Genomic DNA, 21,803 nt, shown 5'->3' on the forward strand with positions numbered 1-21,803 from the left:
ATTGCAGTCCATTTCTGCTAGATGGAGCAAGCCATGACAAAAATGAGGTGGGGGAAGTCAAATTTCAAGGGCTCAAGCCTACAAAACCTCGTCTGCTGAGCTCCAGTGGGATTGTGTGTGTGTGTGGTAGTTTCAGGATCATGCGCAAAATGTACAGTAGCCCTTATATTTTGCAAGTTGGGCATATCTGCTATTCAGAGGTAAAAGATTGCGATAAATGCCTTTTTATATGCAGAATACTCTGTGAAAAGAGTTACTTGTAATGAAGCAGGATGATATTGAATGTTTAGTACTGAAATGTTTTGATTTCAGTCCAACTGAATGAACAAACTTTCTTTCTTAAACTAAATAGTGACACAAGTATGATTCCAAGCAGTGAGTGGGAGGTAGCTTATAGTTATCAATAAATCCTTGTCTTTATAAATTCTTTGAAGAAGACCTGCTCATTCCCTCTGAAACATTTGGCACTGGCCACTCCTAGAAAACAGGATATTGGTTTAGATGCGTCATTTGGTCTGACGCAGCATGGCCATGTTTATATTCTTATGTTTCATAGGACCACAATTAAAATTGGATCCTGGACTGTTGGTAGTTTCTCCATGGAGCCTCAATTGATTTTTTTATTAAATCTGTTTCTTCCAGTCTGAGTTTGTATGGCAGTGCCAGTGTTTTATGTATTTTGATAGCATCCATCATGAATCATAGGGTTGGGATTTCAGCTAAATTCTACTGCTTTGTTATTTCAGTTTGATGAGGATGAAGTAGTACTATTGGCAAAGATCAGGTCATCTCTGATGTACAATGAATGTTGATAACCTCTTACAACTGTTTAATTGATGCTTTAGCATCTTACAACTGTTTGTTTAATGTTTGTGGCTAAAGTTAGGTTTCTTGCCTGCATCCCAGTGGACTGGCTTAAAAAAAAAAATTCAAGAAAAGTGGCTTGGGGAGAAGATGTTTAGAAGATCTTGTGTGAAAGGCCTAGAGATTGTTGGGGATGCTGTTGAGAGAAACGGAGGTCTGGTGGAAGGATGACTAGAGCACCATCCAAATAAGAGTTTTGAAAGCTACAAAATGGAGAGGGACACCTTGAACTTCTCAAGAACTTGTACTGGATATAGGAAAGCATTGTACTCCTGTATTTAATCTCAAGATAAGAATTGTTATTTCTCAGGCAGTTGAAACATAAAATATTTTAATTATTCTTGGCTTACACTGTATTGAACAGGATGCATTTTATTAAATAATAAATATGATATAGCTCTTACTCTTTTAACCAACTTCTCAAATGTCTTACAGTTTATTTTATGTTTGCTCTTGTGTATCCATTCCTTCTGATATTAAATAATAATGCAAACACTTCTAAAATGAAAGACACATGTGAGTGAGTAAAGTGTAAGTAATTGATGCATGTGTTTTGCAGAAATTGAGATTTTTCCCAATAGACGGACAGATTGCCTGCATTTTTAATGGAACTGTTATACAGCTCACTGAAAATGCAGATATAACTTCTTTCAGAGATTTTATGTTGAGCTAAACCTTAGGTCATTCAAATAACTTTTAAATGTACGTAAAACTTTGGGGAAAATGTTACTTGTTTTGAATAGTATCAGTCAAAAGTATATTACTTGAGTTTTATATATAAAAAACTGACAAGTCAAAAGGTGGCTATGTGGATTATTCATTGTAGTAGAAGCTCAACATCACTATAGTATATTAAAGACTGTTGGCAGGCTTCTTTTACAGTACATTTTTACCTTTACATAATGTACTTAGATTAATTGCCTGATACTGTTAATTGGAACAGACCAGACAATAGTCAGGATTTAATATTTTGGAAACTAATAATGTACTATAATTTAAGTAACTCAGGATGCACACCATGTTAAGGTCTTTTAAAGTAATTTAATGCTTGGGAAAACTTTTACACAATGTTAGTTCCTTTAAGTATCTCACTATGTCAACTGGATAAATGGCTCAAAATAACATCATACTACAGAAATAGATTTACTTTCTTTGAGTGCATTTCATTAGGTTTATACATACAGTAGCTCCTCACTTAACATTGTAGTTATGTGAAATGATGTTAAACGAATCCAATTTTCCCATAATATTTAATGTAAATGTGGGAGGTTAGGTTCCAAGGAAATTTTTTGGGGGCAGACAAAAGGCATGCTGTGCTGTGCTGTGGTTGGGAAGTGCTCCTGGCTTACCCCACAAAGGCACAGCCCACTACAGGCAAGGACGCTAGGACACACCTTCCCTGCAGCAGCAGTGGCAGTTTACCCGGAGAAGAACAGGCCCCGACTTTGCCAGTGGATGCTCCAGGCCCACCTCTTCCCATCCCCACTCCACCTCCTCTCCGGAGCACGCTGCATCCCTGCTCCTTCTCCCACAGAAAGTCCTAAGTGCTGTGTGGGGGTGGGGGTGGGGGAAGTGCTGGGAGGGAGGGGGAAGGAGGCAGAGAAGAGGAACATGTGCAATGCTCCTTTGTAAAGTCGCTGCTGTTCCACAAAATCTTACAGGCAGTGGACAGAGCAGGCAGCCAAACAACGTTATAAGGGAGCATTGCACAACTTTAAATGAGCATGTTCCCTAATTGAGCAGCGACGTAACTTTGAAACAATGTTAAGTGGGAGGACGTTGAGTGAGGAGTTACTCTGTGTGTGTGTATATGTGTGTGTGTGTGTGTGTTTAGTTGACAAATCTAGGTGTGTGTTTTAAGGAGGAGCTAGTTATAAACTAAATTGGCTTATACTTTTTTTTAATTGCAACAGATATAGAAAGAGAAACAAAAGGGAAAAGGAAAAAAGTCAGTGTTGTGCCAGTGATGATAGAATTAAGTAAATAAACAGGATAAGGACCAAAAGAAAATCTTAAAATACTAATGTACACTGATGGATCATGTGACTTGAAAGCAGATTTACTAGTGATGCTTTCAAGATGAACTTCACTGTGTTCTGATTCAATGAATTTAAGGTGCACTTTTTAATCTGCTGCTTTACTCTGTTTCCTGCCATACATTTTGTTACTGCTTAATCAATTTTGATCTACAAATTGCTGATGAGAAAAGATATGATTTAATTGGGATTAGACAAATTTACAAATTAGGATTTTCATGACTAGTTACCAGTAAACTTTTATTAAGAGAAAATCCATACACAAAATATTTCATAAACATAACTTCAGTTTTTTTTCAAGGAAGCATATTTATCTCTGATTATATATAAACTTTTTCCCAAAGATGGATCAGAGAAAGTATAATGACGAAAGGTCCTGTGGACTTCACATTTATGTCTCTCTCCTTATCAGAAGATTCAGAGAGATTTATACTTGTTAAATGTGGGTAACACTGACCATTTGAAAAAGGAATATGGATGTTGAGATGGTTCTGTTTTCTGGTTCAGCTGTTATTATTTTCAGTCATTCAATAATTGTAAATATATAGCTAAGGAAATCCTAGGTGCTTTTTTCTTCTGAGGTATACAGGTACAGCTTAAAAGTTAATATTTCAAATGTTTCCTGGGACAAGTCTACAAAGAAGCCCAGGCTCTAGAGCAGTGGTTCTCAACCAGGGGTTTGTGAACTCTTGGGGTACACAGAGGTCTTCCAGGCAGTACATCAACTCATCTACATATTTGCCTAGTTTTACAACAGACTACGTAAAAAGCACTAGTGAAGTCAGCACAAACAAAAATTTCATGTAGACAGTGACTTGTTTATGCTACTCTATGTACTATACACTGAAATGTAAGTACAGTATTTATATCCCAATTGATTTATTTTATAATTATATGGTAAAAATGAGAAAGTACGCAATTTTTCAGTAATAGTGTACTGTGACACTTTTTTTTTTTTGTATTTTTATGTCTGATTTTGTAAGCAAGTAGTTTTTAAGTGAGGTGTAACTTGGGAGTATGCAAGACCAATCAGATTCCTGAAAGGGTACAGTAGTCTGGAAAGGTTGAACTGGAGGAGGGGATATCTCAGTACTCCTCCCAAGCACCCTATGGTGCCTGATACCAGCAGGGCCCCTGGGCGTATCCTCAGATGGCTCCACCTGAGTACAGTCATGGTCCTGGTACAGCCATCGATGAGCACCACCACTGGGCTCCATGCCACTGCCACCCCAGTGGTGATACTGGGACCCCTGGCCTGCATACTACCACCATGCCTGTGGAGCTTCTGGTCCCACCCATGAATCTTTGAGACATGCTTCCTCAGCTATGGCATCCAGGGCTTCAGAGCCCTCCGCGGGAATCTCTGAGGAGTGTGAGAGCAATGCTGAGGAGGTGGTGACTCCAAAAACTATATCCTCCTCTTCTCCATACGAGGCTGTCATACCGCGCACCCCCCCCCCCCCCCCCAATCCCCATTCCTGGTGGATGATTTTTGCTTATTCCAGGACCTCGTGAAGAGAGAGGCTGACTCTCTCCAGATACCTCTGGAGGAAGTCAAGGATATGCACCACAAGCTCCTGGACATCCTCCATTCATTTTCCTCAAAAATGGCCCTCTCTATCAATTGAAGCTCTTCTTCTCGACCTCGCGAGAATCATCTGGCAGACCCCAGCATTGCTCGCACCGACTTGCAAGTGAGTGGACAAAAAGTACTACATTCTAGTGAGAGAAACAGAGTTCCTCTTCTCCCACCCCTCCATCCAACTCCATCCTGGTGGTCAATTCTCGTGGCCATGAGGACCACTCCCCATGATAGGGTCTGGAAGTGTCTGGACCTATTTGTCAGGAAGATACATTTGGCCACGCTTCAGTTTTGAATAGTCAACTATCAAGCACTTATGATGAAATACGATTATATGAATTACTCGAAACTGAACAGTTTTATTGAGCAGCTGCCTTGCCCGAGTTGCATCACGAACAATTTAAGGCCATCATCCGAGAAGGGCAGCTAGTAGCAAAGACCACACTGGAATCTGCCATTGACTTGGCCAGTACTACAACCAGATCTATCTCCATGGCAGTGGTGATATAATGTGCCTCTTGGCTCCACCTGTCGGGTTTCCCAAAGGAGGTGCAGGCAACTATCCAAGATGGGCACTAAGCTCTTTGCAGAGAAAACCAATGCCTCTCTTTGCACTTCAAAGGATTCTTGGACCACTCTCAGTTCACCAGGCATGTATGTGCCGGGACAAAAGAGAAAATTTAGTCTGCAGCCCCAGCATAGGCCACACACTTCCCAATACCTGGCTCAACAATACAAGCCACAGCGGAAGAAAACTAAATTCTCCAGATGTAAACCATCTGGCCAGCAATCCTCCTTGTCCCAGCCTTCCATGTCTAAGCACCAATTTTGATGTGTTGGTTGAGGTGCCAATAGAGCTCTCCCCACAACTGCTACAATTGACCATTGCTACCCAACCATTTGGCCACCATCTTGCAGCATTCCAAAGGGCCCTAGAGATTGTTCGCCATGGGTACTGTATCCATTTTGCCTCCCTGCCTCCTCCTCTACAACCATCCCTGTCCCTCCTCACGAGAGACTACAACAAGAGGTAGACCGCCTCCTCCAGTTAGGAGCCACAGAACCAGTACCGTAACATCTACAAGGCAAAGGGTTTTACTCTCGGTATTTCCTAATTCCCAAAAGGAAGGGGGACTGAGGGAGGGAGTCAGTCAGTCAGTCACTTTAGCAATGATCATTCCAGTGTTTGAAGAGGGAGACTGGTTTTCGGCCCTCAAGTTCCAGGATGCATATTTTCACATCTCAGTCTTACTAATGCTCACACAATTTCTCAGATTCTCACTGGAACAAGATCACTACCAGTAGTCCTCTTTGGGTTATCTTTGGCCTCAAGAGTATTTTCTGAAATTCTCTCAGTAGTGGCTGCCCACTTATGCTCCCAAGGGATCATGATTTACCCTTAATTGGACAGTTACCTCCTCAGAGCCCAGTCTCTCCAAGAGGTTCAATGAGTCACCAAAGCTGTAATGAACTTGTTTACAGAGGTTGGCCCAAAGATCAACACCCACAAATCAACCCTCATTCCAGTACAGCCCCTGTAGTTTATTGATATCTCCTGCCACAGCACCGATTTCTCTCTCTGACCACATTCACAGACACCATACAAAACAGCCCACATATATCAACCAGACACTGCCTACAACTCTTAGGGCATTTTGCAGCGGGCACAGTGGTAATACCACATACCAGACTCCACAAGTGGTGCCTTCAGATGTGGTTCAGCATGGTTTACCTACCAGATAGGGACAAACTAGACAAAGCCCTGTCACTACCCACTAGTGTAAAAACTTCCCTAGATTGATGTAAAAACCCAGCCAACATTTGCAAAGGGATCCCTTTCATGCAAAAAGTCCTCTGTCATTACTTCTCACCACCGACACATCATTCATAGGGTGGGGTGCACAATTAAATGCCTGTACAACATGATATTGCTCCAGAGCAGGCATAGGACATCACTCTCTAGGCAATGCTCTCCTCCTCCTCTGAGACAGGGACTTTTTTACTCCTTTTATCTTCAGTAGGACCTTCAATAGTAGGGGGAAAAAGTGATGGCGCAAACATCATTCTGATTGTCCCAATGTGGCCAAGACAGACCTGGTACCCTTACCTGTTACAACTCTCGACGTGCCCACCAGTCTCGCTCCTGGCCACTCTGCATCTCCTCAGAGAACAGAGAGCATACCTTAAATCCAGTGTTGGTGATTCTCTGCCTCAAGGCATTGCTCCTTGGTTCCAACACGTGATCAACGGAGATGCAAGAGGTATTATTATACAGCAGAAAATCCTTGACACTATGTACTTACCTGCCAAAATTATCCAGACTTCAGATTTCGTGTGCATCCCAACAAATCTCCCTGACATCCACCACTCTTCCAAACATATTAGACTATGCACTGGCACTAAAAAGATCGGGGCTGTCCATAAGCTCTCTTAAAGTCCACCTAGTGTCTATAACAGCCTTCTGTCATCCAGTGGAGGGGTACTAAGTGCTGTCATCCTGGACCACCAAAAGGTTCCTAAAGGGTATTGTAAATTTCTGTCCACAACCTCGGCTTCCTATTCCCACATGGGACTTAAACCTGGTACTGAAGGGACTGACTAGGCCTCCCTTCGAACCCATGACCACGTGTTCACTCGCTTACCTCTTAATGAAAACTGCCTTTCTGACAGCGATTACTTCATTCAGGATAATAGGGGAAATAATGGCTCTGATGGCACAATTCCGCCATACGGTATTCTTTTGGGACTAGGTTAGACTTGGGAACAAATTTTGGAGGTGGCCCAAGGTAACTTCCCCATTTCACATGAACCAGTTGATTCATCTTCCAACCTTCTATTGCAAGCCTTACTGAGACAACAGAGAGGCTATATTTCATACTCTAGGTGTCAGAAGAGTCCTAGCCTTCTACCTAGACAGGACGAAGGCCTTGAGGAAGTCCCCCAGACTTTTCCTCTCCATTGCGGAAAGATCCAAGGGCTCAGCAGTATCAGCCCCAAAACTTTCCAAGTGAGTCTTAAACTGTATCAGACAACGTTATCAAATTCACAATATGACCCCTCCACATGCTGTTTGTACACGTTCCACAAGGTCGATCTCCTCATCTGTTGCCTTCTTCAAGAATGTCCCTATGTCCCTATCTCAGAGATCTGTAGAACGGAGACATGGACGTCAGTCCTCACCTTCACCGAATGTTATGCGATCACTGGGGACTCCGCCTCTGATGCCATCTTTGGCTCCACAGGGCTGACCTGACTCTGAAGTCCCAGCCCTCCAGAGGGGATACTGCTCGGGAGTCACCTGTAGTGGAGCACCCTTAGGGACACTACTAGAAGAAGAAGTTATCCACCTTGTCCAGTAATGATGGTTCTTCGAGGTGTGTATCCCTATGGGTGCTCCACAACCCACCCGCTTCCCCTCTACTTCGGCATGCTTGTCAATGACTTTATGGTAGAGAAGGAAGTGAGCAGGGTTATCCTGTACACCCTGACTATCCTTGTGACAGGACATGATGAAAGACGGGTTATGTGCAAGCCTAACGGACACTGTTATTGAAGTTCTCCAATCAGCAGCACAGAGACACAAGCACACCTATAGTGGAGCACCCATAGGGAGACACATCTTGAAGAACCATCATTACTGCACAAGGTGAGTAACTTCTGCTGCCGCTTTTAACTCAGGATAGTAGCTTCATTTAAACCCCAGGTTCCTCTTTAACCGGAGCTGCTAATGTGAGTTAAAAGCCAAATCTTCAATGATATTTTAACCTAGTTTAGCTGACTACAGTTAAGAACACATTTCTTTTGGCAGTGCAGAGATACCTGCAGGCTGGAAGTTTTAACTCTACCTTTCATGGAGATGAATGGGGACGATTCACAGCTCTCAGACGCTGCAGACTGAGGCAGATGCAATTGTAGATTATAAATTTGTTTTACAGCCCCATCAACTAGAGCAGGGGTGGGCAAACTACGGCCTGCGGGCTGGATCCGGCCTGCCAGCTGTTTTAATCCAACCCTCGAGCTCCCGCTGTGGAGCCGGGTCTGCGGCTTGCCCTGCTCTGGTGCTCCAGCCGGGGAGCAGGGTTGGGGGCCACTCCACACGGCTCCTGGAAGCAGCCGCATAGCCCCCCCTCCGTCTCCTACATGTAGGGGCAGCCAGGGCACGCAGCTCTGCTCATGCCCCAAGCTCCGCCCCCGCAGCTCCCACTGTTCGGGAACCATGGCCAATGGGAGCTGCGGAGTTGGTGCCTGCAGGTGGGGCAGCATGCAGAGCTGCCTGGCTGCGCCTTTGCTTAGGAGCCAGAGAAGGGACATGCCATTCCTTCCAGTTGCCGCTTGAGGTAAGCGCCACCCAGAGCCTGCATACCTGAGCCTCCCCCTGCTCCCCATCCCACTGCCCCAGCCCTGATTTCCGCTCCCCTTTCCAAACTCCTCGGTCCCAGAGCCTGCACCCCCAGCTGGAGCTCTCATTTCCCCCCCCAATGCCCCCTCCCAGCCTGGAACCCCCTCAAGCACCCTGAACTCCTCATTTCTGACCCCACCCTGGAGCCCGCACCCCCAACCAGAGCCCTTACCCCCTCCCACCCCCCAACACCAATTTTGTGAGCATTCATGGCCCGCCATACAATTTCTATTCCCAGATGTGGCCCTCGGGCCCACCCCTGAACTAGAAGCTTTTTTAAAAAAAAAAAAATGTGTAATTTAGGATTTTTCTTCACAAGGAGACCCACAGATCTCTCATTTGGGCAGCCAATCCTTTCATAACTCAGAAGGCAGGACCAGACCATTATTAACAAGGATTAAGGGACTGAGCTAGTGGAGTGGAGTTTTGTTTTTGTCTCACCCCCCCCCCCCCTCAGCTGCAGGCAGAGTTTCCTGACTGCATAGGGGTAACTGGCAACAGTTATCTCAAACTGGCTCTGTCTTTAGGGTCTGGGCCATTCCCTCCCTGCCAGTGACTGATAGCTCTGAGTTTTCCCTCGTAAACTGCAAAGGGGCTAAAGATCCAAAAGCGGGTCATTAGACTTTTGTACTAGAATAAAGGGAACTTTCAGGTAATCAAGTATAAATTTTCCTGTTCTGGAGCACAAGATGGCAGCCTGGGTACTAGGTTGCTGACCTGGTGTGATTTGTAATCTAGTTTAATTTGAGCCCTGATGACTTCCCCACAAAATTTAATTATCTTATTCTCTAAATATCATTTTCCTCTGAACATCCATATAGACACACACATTAGGGTTTCTACCCAAGCTTGCTTCGCTCTTTCTCCCCCCACCCCCCAAATCTTCAGCACTTATTTGGTGTAATAACAGGTCTGTTTTTAGGTAGGAATGATGTACGGCAATTGAGCAGCTGCTTTATATGCTCTGCAACTAAATTTCTTGCCTGCCTCCTATAACCTCACCATAGCTGTCCTCCAACTGACTGTGCAATAACCCTACCCAGTCCCAAGAGCCAGAAGTCTTAAAAACGAACAAAACATCTGGTAGAAAAACAGAGGTATGCTGGAGAAATGAAGGGAAAGTCTTCAGAGGGCTGGAGAACAGCGAAGTGTAATGCCCTGTCTGGATTTACACACCTAGTGGTGGGAGGCCACCAATGCAGGAGAAATTGCACAATGCCTAGGACAGTAGTTAGGACTGAAATCACTTGGAATTAGTTTGCCAAACCTTGGTGGGACAGTATCAGCCAGAGAGATTATGTTGGCAGCCATGGTACAAACTAAAGATTTCTTTATAATGCATAGTTGATAGGAACTTTGTGGGCACAACACATGAAATGATTACTTAGGATGTTATTCACTGTGTTCTTGTGCCTGTTAAGTGCCCAGGTGTGTTCTTGTGTCCATGTTTAATATATTCAGACGTACTGGAAGGAAGCAAAATTTTAAAATGTATTTTTGTAAAGAGACTTTCAAGTTTTCTCTCTAATTTCCGTAGAGTGTTTCAAATTAAAATACGAAAGAAAAGGAAAAAGTATAAATTTTTCTGATTTTGTAAACAGATGGGTAGAGAATTACAGAAGACACAACTGTTACTTTTTTCAGTGCTGTGTGCAAACCAATTTCACATTTCTGTCTTAAAACAAATCATATTATTTCTAATTAACTACAGATGTTGCCAATTGCAAAAACCAAAACACAAGCAAAATCAAGATGTTTATAGATTGCTTACATTGTATTTGGTTTTTATGAATCAAATTAGTTAGAATTGAAGAGTCACCATTACGGTTCTGTTTTATGTACATATTGTAATATACCTGTTTCAGTGGTTAAGGCAAATAAGCTGAAATTTGAAGCCAACAATTAAACTCATTGCAGGAAATAATTACTATAGGAGTAATTATTACGTGAATTCCTTTTGTGATCTTAAATCTGTGTTTGAAATTGTGTCTGTAACTAATAACTTATGAAGCTCTTCTCCTTAATTGGGGTCATAGTCTTCCTTTATATAGTGTTTTCGTATGTAGTCAGTTGGAAACGCAGCAGTTCAAACTTGTGTGACGTTTCTTGATTCCCTCCCCCCGTCCCTAGTTTGTTGGGTGTGGTAGTTCCTCTGGGAGTGCTTGTACGCATCTATTCCACTTTAGGTGTCTGAGTGCCTGTACATCAGAGCTGGAAAACTTTCTCAGAGTAGTACCCATTGGGGCAGCATGTGCCCCCTCCATGTGCTTGTGCTGCTCTGAGCCCCCTCGGTTTCTTCTCACTGCTTCTGAATGGTGGATAGAGTGTGAGCTAGCTCCTCTCACTTCCCCTATTTAGTGAATTTCTAAAGGTTTATTTATAAATAGTTTGTTTAAAAGTTTATAGTTAATTTAGTGGTACTTGTTTATAGTTTTGTGTTTTTAATTATATTTGTGAATTTTTTTTGTTTGTTTTCATCAACCTTTTGCTCTGTACCAGGGCATGCCAAAGCCTCTGGGTTTGAGGTGCCATTCTGGTTGCAATAAGTCGATGCCAATCAGCATTTCACACTCCAACTGCTTAAAATGCCTGAGTGAGGGTCATGTTAGGCTTAAGTACCCCATCTGTAAGTGGTTCAAACCCTGAACCAAAAGAGACGAGAGGTTTGTTTCAGGGACATTCTGATGGCAGTGGCTTTGTGCCTCCGTTTGGTACCAAGCCTCTCTGTGCATGAGGACTCAAGCTCCACACGCTTCTGCAGTGCACTGCCAGACATGGCAGAGTCCCACACAGAAATGAGCTGGATAGAAGAAATCACTCTCCCTGTCTGGTGCCCTACAAGCATCAGAAGAAGTCTGGTACCCCTGTTTTCAAGAAGTCATCTTCTTCAGGGGTTATGAGATACCCATAAGAAGAGGACAAGTACCGAGGTTAGGGCATCTTTGGCTAGTATTGAGTTGTCGACTGGGACCTCAAGAGGTGCTATTGAGACCAAGTCCATTGCTGGCTTTGTCTGCAGAACCATCTTAGTCTGAAGCACCGACTTCGCAAACAACTTTGGTAGTACCAAAAATACCTGAGGCATATGCAGCAGCCAGGGACCTCTTATACTTGACGGTACGAGATTCACTACTCAGGCAGGATAACTTGTTTCCTGCTTCTCTCTCTCAATTACACAAGTACCAGCTCTGACAACAGCCTCTGTACTTTCTAGAGAGGTGCTGTCAGTGGTGGATCCAGTCGGTGCCGTCCGGTTCTGGTGTTCGCCCACCGTGGTAGGAGCTCAGTGCTGCTGATTGGGAATCCTCAAATCTTTTGAGTGTTGCCCTTATTTTGCCAGCAATGGTCCTGTTCACATGTTTCTCTGCTGGGTATTGCCCCACCCTGGCATTCTAACATGGATTTGTCACCTGATTCGGAGGAGAGTTCCTACAGATCAGAATCCTTCTCTACAAGAGCTCAACTGTCAATCCTTGATGCACAGATCGAGCTCTAAGGGCTAAGACACCTACACATGCAGATCTGTGGGAACACTTCCATGGAATAGGTCCCCAATCCCATACCAGATGTTGCATTTACCTTTCTGGCACCCTTAGGCAGTTTGCCTAGATTCAAAGGCAACTTCACAGCACCAGATTTCAAGATCATCATCTAGGTGCCGTTCTCCATCTGATATCATGGTCAACACTGATGTTGTCACAAGATTGCCATCCAGGCATGGTTCCGCAACCAGTTCCACAATCGCCATCCAGATGGCAGTGTCTGGCCGGTAACATCCTCGGTACTAATATTGGTACTCCTCAGTCAAAGGAAGGTTTACCTAGAGGATGTCATAAAGTTGGTGCTCTCTTAGCTTTGACTCCCTTATACTTTACAGAAGGAATGGGGAAAATAGTACTGTTTTGTGTAAAAGTGACCTGCTAATGTGCATGTTTTAATCAATGTATGATTCTTTACTGAATGCCCTAAACAGCATCAGCGCAAAAAAAAAAAAAAAAAAAAGCATTCAGTGTGCAACTGACCTTACTTTATTTGAAGCAAAACTGTCACATAGTTTTAAAAATGCTACTTACTTGATTTCCTTCCTCCCTCTCACCACCTGGCTCCGTGCTCTAAAAGGATTCTTTGGTAGCTATGTAGTCATTGGATGGTACATATTAGGATCACAGTGGAGCAGGAGCTAGTCAGCTATAATTCTGGGATGTATAACAAAAGATAACTTTAAAAAATTGTGCAGAATGTTCTCCTGACCTTTCTCTCTGCAATTAGTTAATTTACAAAGAAAACTTTGCAGGGTCATCTTTTTAAAAACAGTAGTAGACTGTTGGATATTCACATTTGTTAGACTCCCAATATACTTATTGGGCTAGATTATTGAAACAGTCATTTTGTCAGCCTAGTACATTTCATGAGTGTTCAGCTGCATGAGGAAGAATGTGCTGTATCTCATGTGAAGCAAGTAGAAAATCTTCCTGAACAAGTTTGAGCAACCAGTTACATTATGTACCAGGCATTTCCTTTTTGCCTAGGTTTTTTTTTTTTTTTTTTTTTTTTTTTTAAATGAAAATCTTCAAAGATTTCTGGCAGACAGTTTTCATTGTATTTCCTCTTACCTTATTTGTGCCCTTCAGAGAGGGAGGTCATTATTATATCTTAGAAATGCTTCTTGATTGTACGTTTTAAGTGTGTGCTCCATATGTTTACAAAATAACTCAAAATATGAAACTGCATTCAGTGTGTGATTGAGCTCATTAGAAAAATGTCATAGAAGTCCTATATCTCTTTTTCATCTTTCAAAAATGAATTTGACAGATAAATAGTGCCTATATGTTATATAGTATAGAATAAAACAGTTGCAGTTTATTGTGGATGATGGCTGGATTACTATTCATGTACTTCACTTGTGACTTTCTGGACTCTCATTTAAGGGTGAAAACCTGTACTGGGCTAGGAGGGCATAGTGCTCCAACTGATGGTTTTGGATATGTATACCAGAGGTCTGAATTTAGTTCTAATTCTTGAGGAAAGAAATAAACAAGTCAGGACAGGATTATCATTGTGAATTGTAGTGATTTATTTGGACAGGTTCATGTTACATTCAGTAAGCCTCTTGACTGAAGGTTGCATGTTGTAATTTTAACTAAATGTACATTTGACCTCCTTAACTTCTCATTAAGATCCCAAATAGCTCTTTGTGTTGTACAGGTTACATACACTTAATATGTAGACTAAATCACTAAAGAGTTTTTAATAAATAAGTTATTACGGAAGGCCCACTCACAAGATTCAGGGATGAAAACTTAGTGAGAAACCTTCCTCCCACTGTCTGTCTTCTTCCTCCCCTGGTATCCGCTTTTGAGAAAGGTGTGGACTATCTTTCATATTTGCTTCTGGCTAGTAAGTAATTTAAATTTTTGCCCCCCCACCTCCCTGTCCTCTCCCCGCTCCCTCTAGGTGTGGGAAGCGCACAAGCTCCAGACGCTGCCCGAACAGGTCTTTGAGGCTCACTGCAAATTTGGGGATCTAGAAATGTAAAAGAGAACCTCAACATTGTGTGTAGTTATTTTTTAAAGTAAGTTTATAATGTGTTTCATTGCAAAGGTGAGAGAGCCTTAACAAATATATTAACCAATCACTAAACTTAAAATGTCCACTAGACAATGGACATATTTAGGACATGCTTCAAGGATGCCACCAACATGACTTCCACATCAAGTGATAATATGGATACCACCTGGAAAGATCTAGAGAAACATGATCCAGAATAATAGAGAAAGAAACCAAATCCGACAGCATGATACTCAGAAGCCTTAACAGAGCACTACAAGATTGAAATAAACGGTGGAAACTGGTGAACATCTTTTGTAAGTGAGGGTGCAGGAGGTTGAAGAAAGAAAGAGACTTAAAAGCTTCTCACTAGGTTTTTTTCCCTTGAAGGTCTCTGGTTATTTGCAGAAAACCATGGGCACATGTCCTTCTGTTTTGAGGAGGAAACAAGATCAGTTTGTGGTGTGGGGGATGTTGATGGTACTTGTACTATAAACTGTCCCCAAGGTAACTGCATTTGAGCTGGCTCCTCTGCTAAGCAGTCAATCTGACCTCTGGCCAAAAGGAGGGACAGTTCAATGATATGTCACATGGTACAAATCCTTGCACTCAGTCCGGTGTTTAGTTCAGTAGTCTGTACATGTCGTGCCTCTAGCTATGGTCAGATAAGTTTTCTGTGTGAATTCCCTCATCTGTAAAATGTAGATACTACTTGCCAACCCTCATAAAGAAGCTGTGACTATTAAATATAAATGCTCTGTAAATTCTAACATTTACTGGAATGCATATTCAGTGAAGTGGCTGCAGCAATAGGGGCCCCTAGTTCCCCTCTTATTTAGACAATTGTCCCTTTCATGATTCTTCAAATGTTAGTAATTGTACACAGAGCCCAGGACAAGCAGCTGGGTTCTACTTTTGTCCTAGGAAGCTGGAACATGAAACTTACATTCTGTAAACAGTAAGGTTATGGGCTCCTCTTTTTACTCAATCAAACTTACCTCTTATGAATAGATGATATCGATGGATAAGTTTAGTCCCAGGAGAATCATGACTCTTGATCCTGAAATGCTGTTGCTAATGTGTCTGTCCCCCCCAAGAGAGAATTTCAGCTACGTCGAATGTAAATATATTTTAATATTTTTGAAGGCAACCTAACTTTAGTTGTGGATTTCAGTTATGTAGAATTACCTGCACTTATTTTACTTGAAGATCTGACTTTTGCTCAACCCATAGCCCTGCATGATCTTCATGTGTGTTTGCAAGGTGCTGATCTGATTGCAGGAGGCTAAGTACATTCAGAAAGAATGTATCGAAGTTCCTTACATGTTTAAATCTTTGTTTGGGTGCTGACATATAGACTTTCAAATCTAAATGCCAGATTTTAACCATGCAATGTGTATGCAAAAATGGGAATGTCTAGCTTTATGTCTGTGGCTGGTCAGTGTAACTATTTAACTGCAGAAGCACACTCTGTGTGTGTGTGTGTGTGTGTGTGTGTTTTCTCAGCTAAAGTAGTTCATTTGGTTCTGATGGTTAGACAGCCCAGGATTCTCAAAATCAGGATAGATGCACTGACTTTGAATGTGTGGTAAATTCTAACGGATATTTATGCCGTGTGTGTATGTGTGTGTTAAATGGGTCTATACAAAAGTGCACATTTTAATAGTGTAGTAGTCATGTCATTACCCAAACTTTAGAAAGAAATGTAATTCCTTATCAATTATTATTTACGTAGTAATTCCTGGCAGCGTGTCATCTGAAGAAGGAAAGGCAGCTAGACCCACAAATGCATTCAGACTTATTCTACACTAGTTTACAGTACGTCTGGGACTTTATGAAACAAGCTATGTATCTATAAGTGGAGGAAGTAAAGGTTTCCTCCTGCTTGCCAAACATGCCTTAGAGTAACAAATACAAGGAGATGTGAAGTCTTCATGTAGTACCTGGGGCTGCTTACGTCCAACTTGTAGAGGGCCATACTTCCATTAGTCATCAGGGAAAAGTGTTCAGGATTAATAAACTAAACACATGTAAATGTAGGTAATCACAGTTAACTATGTTTTAAGAAACCCTTGTTAGAATTATAGGTCTGTAATTACGATTTGTTGATGCATTAACTAATCTATTTAATTCTATATACCTATGGTGGGAACATCTGAAAACTCCATTGTTTTTCTGTGTGGATTTGTATTCTGTGCAATTTTTTCTAGGCAGGAGCCTGCTGACCACAGTATATTGTAAAGACAACTTCTGATTACTTGTAGAATTTCACAAATCCCACCCTTCAGGTAATTCACTTTACCTGTCTGTCTGTCTGTCTTGGTAAATATGATAGAGAGGCCTATCAAAAGTTAGATTTCATATATGTAGGAAAAACAGCCTAGGTTTATGCTAACTTGAATTGTTAATTTAGTAAAATTTGGTCCTAAAGGTTTCATCTGAATATTGCAGGTAGAAAAAATGTCTTAATAAATTAATGTGCTCTCTTTCAGATCTGGCCTTGTTAATTAGATTAATACTTCTGTTGCTGGCAGAGTGCCCGAGGCAAGCAACAGCTGGGTTCGTTGCCCGGTGTGCGTCGCGCCAATGACCACAATGGGGTGGAGAAGCAGAGAGATTTATTTAGAGCTCCAAATAGGGCGCAGGAAGACTGAGCTGTCTCAAATCCTGCCCCAGTACAGCAGATTCCAGTATACATTTTATACCTTTTCCTACTTCACTACACAAGCTTATGCAACCAATTACCTGTTGCCCCGTACAATACCGTAGCCAATCAGCTAAAGCAGCCAGTTGTGTTTTTCCTCAGTAGCATTGCCCGAGCCTTGCCTTATTTGGTCCTATTTGTTACTAGTTTTTGCTAAACATTTCTGCCTTATCTATCTGTTTCCCAGGCCGAAGCTGGCCTTGCCTGGCGAGCCGTGTGCAAACCTGTCTGTTTGTGTGCTAGCTTCCTCAGTTTTATGCAGGATCACAGAGGGTTCAAGAAGCAAAGGGGCCTTGGTTTATCCGGGCCTAGAGCAGGAGGGCTTCATCGACACTCGTGGTCTTCTACCCTCCCGAGTTACCTAGTGTAGTGCCCAGTGTCCCCAACACTTATGAAGTGTGAAATACATTATGGCAATTATCTTAGGGCATGTGTACACTTGCTGCGGGTTTCGTGTACCTGTATTAAGTGATCTGCAGCAAGTGTTACTCGAGCAGCGCATACACACCACATTATCACACAATTAAGGTATTTTTTACCTCATATCATTGCAGTCACACTGCACTGTATTGTTTTCAGAATCAGTGCTAAGCATTCTGGACAGACATTCCATGGTCCATTACCAAGTTGCTGTGCTGTTTGCATGCTGGGATTATTTTTCACTGTACATTGTGGAATACCTACTGAAAGGCAATGGAATTCTGGGGCGTGGGGTCAAACTGAGTAATTCCCGTGATAATTCTTGCTTCATCCTATCTGGGTTTTGCAAGCTAGCCAGCACCATTTTCAAAGTGCTGTCAGGCATCATGGAGAAAACATTTCTGATAAGTACAATCCTCCTGGTGATGAATATAAAAAGACTGCTGATAGCATATCTGAAGTCATGCAGTGACTTACAAACCAGGGTGGTAAGGACCTCTGAGGAAGAGGAGGCTGAAATCAGGCAGACACTTCTACATCTTTCCCTCAAGTAGCTTTACTTGATGGAGCACTGCTTTTTGTGCTTGGCCCACTACCATTCACTAGTAGGATAGTGCTGCAGACCTCTAGATGACCCTTAGTCATGTCAGAACTTCAATATATTTTTTTTTTTTTTAAAAAAAAGCCACTTTCTTACAAATCTGTACAGAGTTTATGCTAGAGTTGCAGTGGTGGAATGCTTACATGAGAGCTGCCATCAGTGTGGAGAAGTTTGACTGTCGCTACTTGAATGCTTACCATCCCTGATTGCTACCGGTCAGTAGCTAATAAAGTTGGTGTTGGTAGTTCAATAGTTGGAGATGTTATGATGGTATGTGCTGCTATCAAGAAAATTATTTTCCCCTGGGTCATAAGACTAGGCAGTGCATACACAGTTATTAACTGGTTTGTACTGTTGGGGTTCCAAATTGTATTGGGGCTATTGATGGGACCCCTGTGCCTATTCTTTGCTCCCAACAACAGGCCTCAGAGTTGATCAACAGAAAGGTTTATTTCTCTATGGTGCTCCAAGGGCTAGTTGAATACTGTGGAATGTATTTTATATGAGATAGTCTGGAAAGGTCCACAACTCCGGAAATCTCTAGACTATTTTATGTAAATGAAACTTTGGTACCTATGGTATCAATGGACACTGGTGGCACTCCCATTCTACCACTCATTCTGGGAGACGTAGCTTACCCTCTGCATCCTTGGCTTATCAAGCCCTTTAAGAAACATGTGCGTAGGAGATGAGAACAGTTTAACTATACTGAGTATTTGTAGAACGACTGAGGAATGTGTATTTGGAAGATTGAAAGGTTAGATGGAGGATCCTGATGTTGAGGGTGGAGGCTGATGAAAAACATCTTCCTGTTGTGATAGCTGCTTGCTGTGTTTTGCGCAACCTTTTGTGAAAGCGAGGGAGAGATCCTAATGGATGGAGACAGTGGGTCAACAGACTTGGTGGACATTTTGAACAGCTGGATTGGAAGCCCCTATGAAATGGTGCAGCTACATAGGAGCACAGAATGAGGGTGCATTGCACTCATACTTTGTGTAGGTGTCACTAGTAAAGAGTATAAGGCATTTTATGACCATTACTGAACACGTTGTCTTGTGTACATGTTCTGATGCAAGTGTACCTGTGTTATGTGATCATGCATTTGTTGAGTTTTTAGGGTAGTATGTGTGAATTGTCATATAATGCTTGTAACTTTTTTTATGTTGTGCATCTGTGGATGTTGTGACTGTGATGCTGCACAATTCAGTGAATGGGGCAAGACTCAGAACCATGAACGTAAACATATTTACAAAACTTTAGCATGAATTAATACACCAAGTTGAACGTTCTGAGCTTGTGAGTGGTAAAAACTCTATTCAGAATTCATAAAGCTGTTCAATGTTTGAAGGCTTCAAAGCCATGTGCTCCAGGAGGGTTATTAGCCTCTCAATCATCCTCAGCAGCAGTCTGTGATTTGCTAGCCATTTCCTTGTCATTGTAGTCCATCCTCCTTTCCCACCCCAAGCCCCTCATGCCAGAGCTATGGGGAAAAAGAGAAAAACAAGTTATTGTCCAATTTTCAGTCTCTATTTCAACGCTTGTAAAATACAGTAGAACCTCAGAGTTATGAACTGACCAGTCAACCATGTACCTCATTTAGAACTGGAAGTATTCAATCAGGCAGCAGCAGAGACCCCCCCCCCCACCACACATGCACGCGTGCGTGTGTGCAAATACAGTACTGTGTTAAACATAAAGTACTAAAAAAGGAAAGCAGCATTTTTCTTCTGCATAGTAAAGCCTCAAAGCTGTATTAAGTCAATGTTCAGTTGTAAATTTTTGAAAGAACAACCATAAAGTTTTGTTCAGAGTTACAAAGGTTTCAGAGTTATAACTTCCATTCCTGAGGTGCTCATAACTTTGGGGTTCTACTGTATTGCTTTTTCCTGAAGTTGAAGAGCCTTAACATTTCTTTCTTTATGGAAATGTCTGTGTGGCACAATTTGGGTAGTGAAATTCATGCTCATTCAAATCTGAGGGCATTAATGAAACTGTGATCCAGAAACAAGACTTTTTCTTCTTTTCTGTATATACTGCTATAATAAAAATGCCTTTCTTCAAATAGTCATGTTGTTAGCCCACACGGTGCTACCATTGGGGAGGGTAGGGGAGTGACCAGGCAGGTGAGAGACCATTAAGTGCTGTGATAGGTAAGGGGGGTATGCGATGGTACACCGCGAGCTTCAGTGCTGTTTCTGTTCACATATCTATAGAAGTAAAGGTCTGGAGATTTTGTAGTCTCTGGTGTGGCTGTCACTTGATAGTGGGTGGGTGGGAGACAGAGAGAAGGTACACCAGTGCGGTAGCATCCTTATGATACCTGCAACAAAGTTGTTCAGAGACCTCCCTCAGCCCTCCTAGAGTACATTTCTGTTGTAATACAACATTCCATAGTTACTGGAACTGGTCCCCTCAACAGTTTGGGTCTCTGCCTATGGTTCAGGTTGATCATCTGGCTGGGTTTCAGGGATCACCATGATTGTGTCTGCCCTGGGGTTCACCAGGTTGATGAGATTCTGGTTTGGAGGATCAATCATAGAGTCCACAACATGCTGAGGTGGAGTGATATGCTTCCCAGCAAACATATTGTCTGCTGGTACTGTGCTTGGTTTCCCACAGGTCTTATAGTACTTAGTAGTCCTATACCCCAGCTGGAGCTCCTTTGCCTTACTGCGGCACTGGAGTGTCCTGGTTGTGCTCCTATCCGGCATTTGTTGTGATAGCTGCTTGTATACCTGTGCTAAGTGACTACCGTTCAGAGGTGCCTGATCACACTCCTCTCCCCAGAGGGCATTGAAATCCAGCATCTCAGCATGAGACCACAGGGAAGAATGAGGCATGATCAATAATTGGGAGTATGACACAGATTTAGGAACTCCACATGAGCTGGAATCCCAAAAGGCAGAACCTGGATGTATGCCAGCATTTAAATGGGGGAGGTTACATCCAGTCGGGATGACCCCAGAGCAGTATAGGGCATGCAAGTAAACAGGATGACCCAAGCCAGCAAAGGAATGTGGGATACTAGTAGACAGACATGGCAAATGCACATCAGTTGTTTTGAGAGGGGTGGGGTGGGGTGCATGGACGTCTGCTTTGCTGTAGGTAAATTCCCATGTCTCTGTAAACTCACTTTTTCAAGTGGCTTTAATAAAGCGCACTAAAACACCAGATTTTATTTAAAAAAAAAAAAACAAAAAAAACTTTTGTGGATACAATGCAATTTAATGTAACCTGCAACAGATTCCAAGTGTAGGTAAGCTCCTACCTAGTTTTAGTCACTTAATAACATCCGTATAATCAGTCATTACATTGTGAAACCCAGAACTCAATATTTTATGTAGACTATTCTATATGTTTTATTATGTATGAATTTATGTAAGAACTAGATTTGAAGATGAATTTGGGAGAAATGTTTTTTAAAAGAAGATATATTATAAAATAGTTTTGTGTACTTAAAAATAGAACTTTCATGGGCTGGATAATTTTGTTAATCACACTTTGAAAATATAACTTAGATCCTGAGCTGCTGCTATTAGGAAAATAAGCTTCTACCATTGTCTAGTCTGATCATTAATAGACATTCAAAACAAGGGGTAATGTACAAATAATTCCTGACTACTGTGATATTTTCTTCATAGTCTCAGATG

At 42.2% G+C, this 21,803-nt stretch overlaps 1 protein-coding gene across 2 annotated transcripts in view; it reads left to right on the top strand.

Moving 5' to 3' along the window:
- The window catches only part of FRYL (FRY like transcription coactivator), a 387,869-nt gene that overhangs the window by 42,969 nt on the left and 323,097 nt on the right, over window positions 1-21,803 (top strand). The gene's annotated exons all lie outside the window — the stretch shown is intronic.

Source organism: Chelonia mydas, chromosome 4 (genome assembly GCF_015237465.2).
Source record: "Chelonia mydas isolate rCheMyd1 chromosome 4, rCheMyd1.pri.v2, whole genome shotgun sequence".
NCBI classification, from domain to species: domain Eukaryota; kingdom Metazoa; phylum Chordata; order Testudines; family Cheloniidae; genus Chelonia; species Chelonia mydas.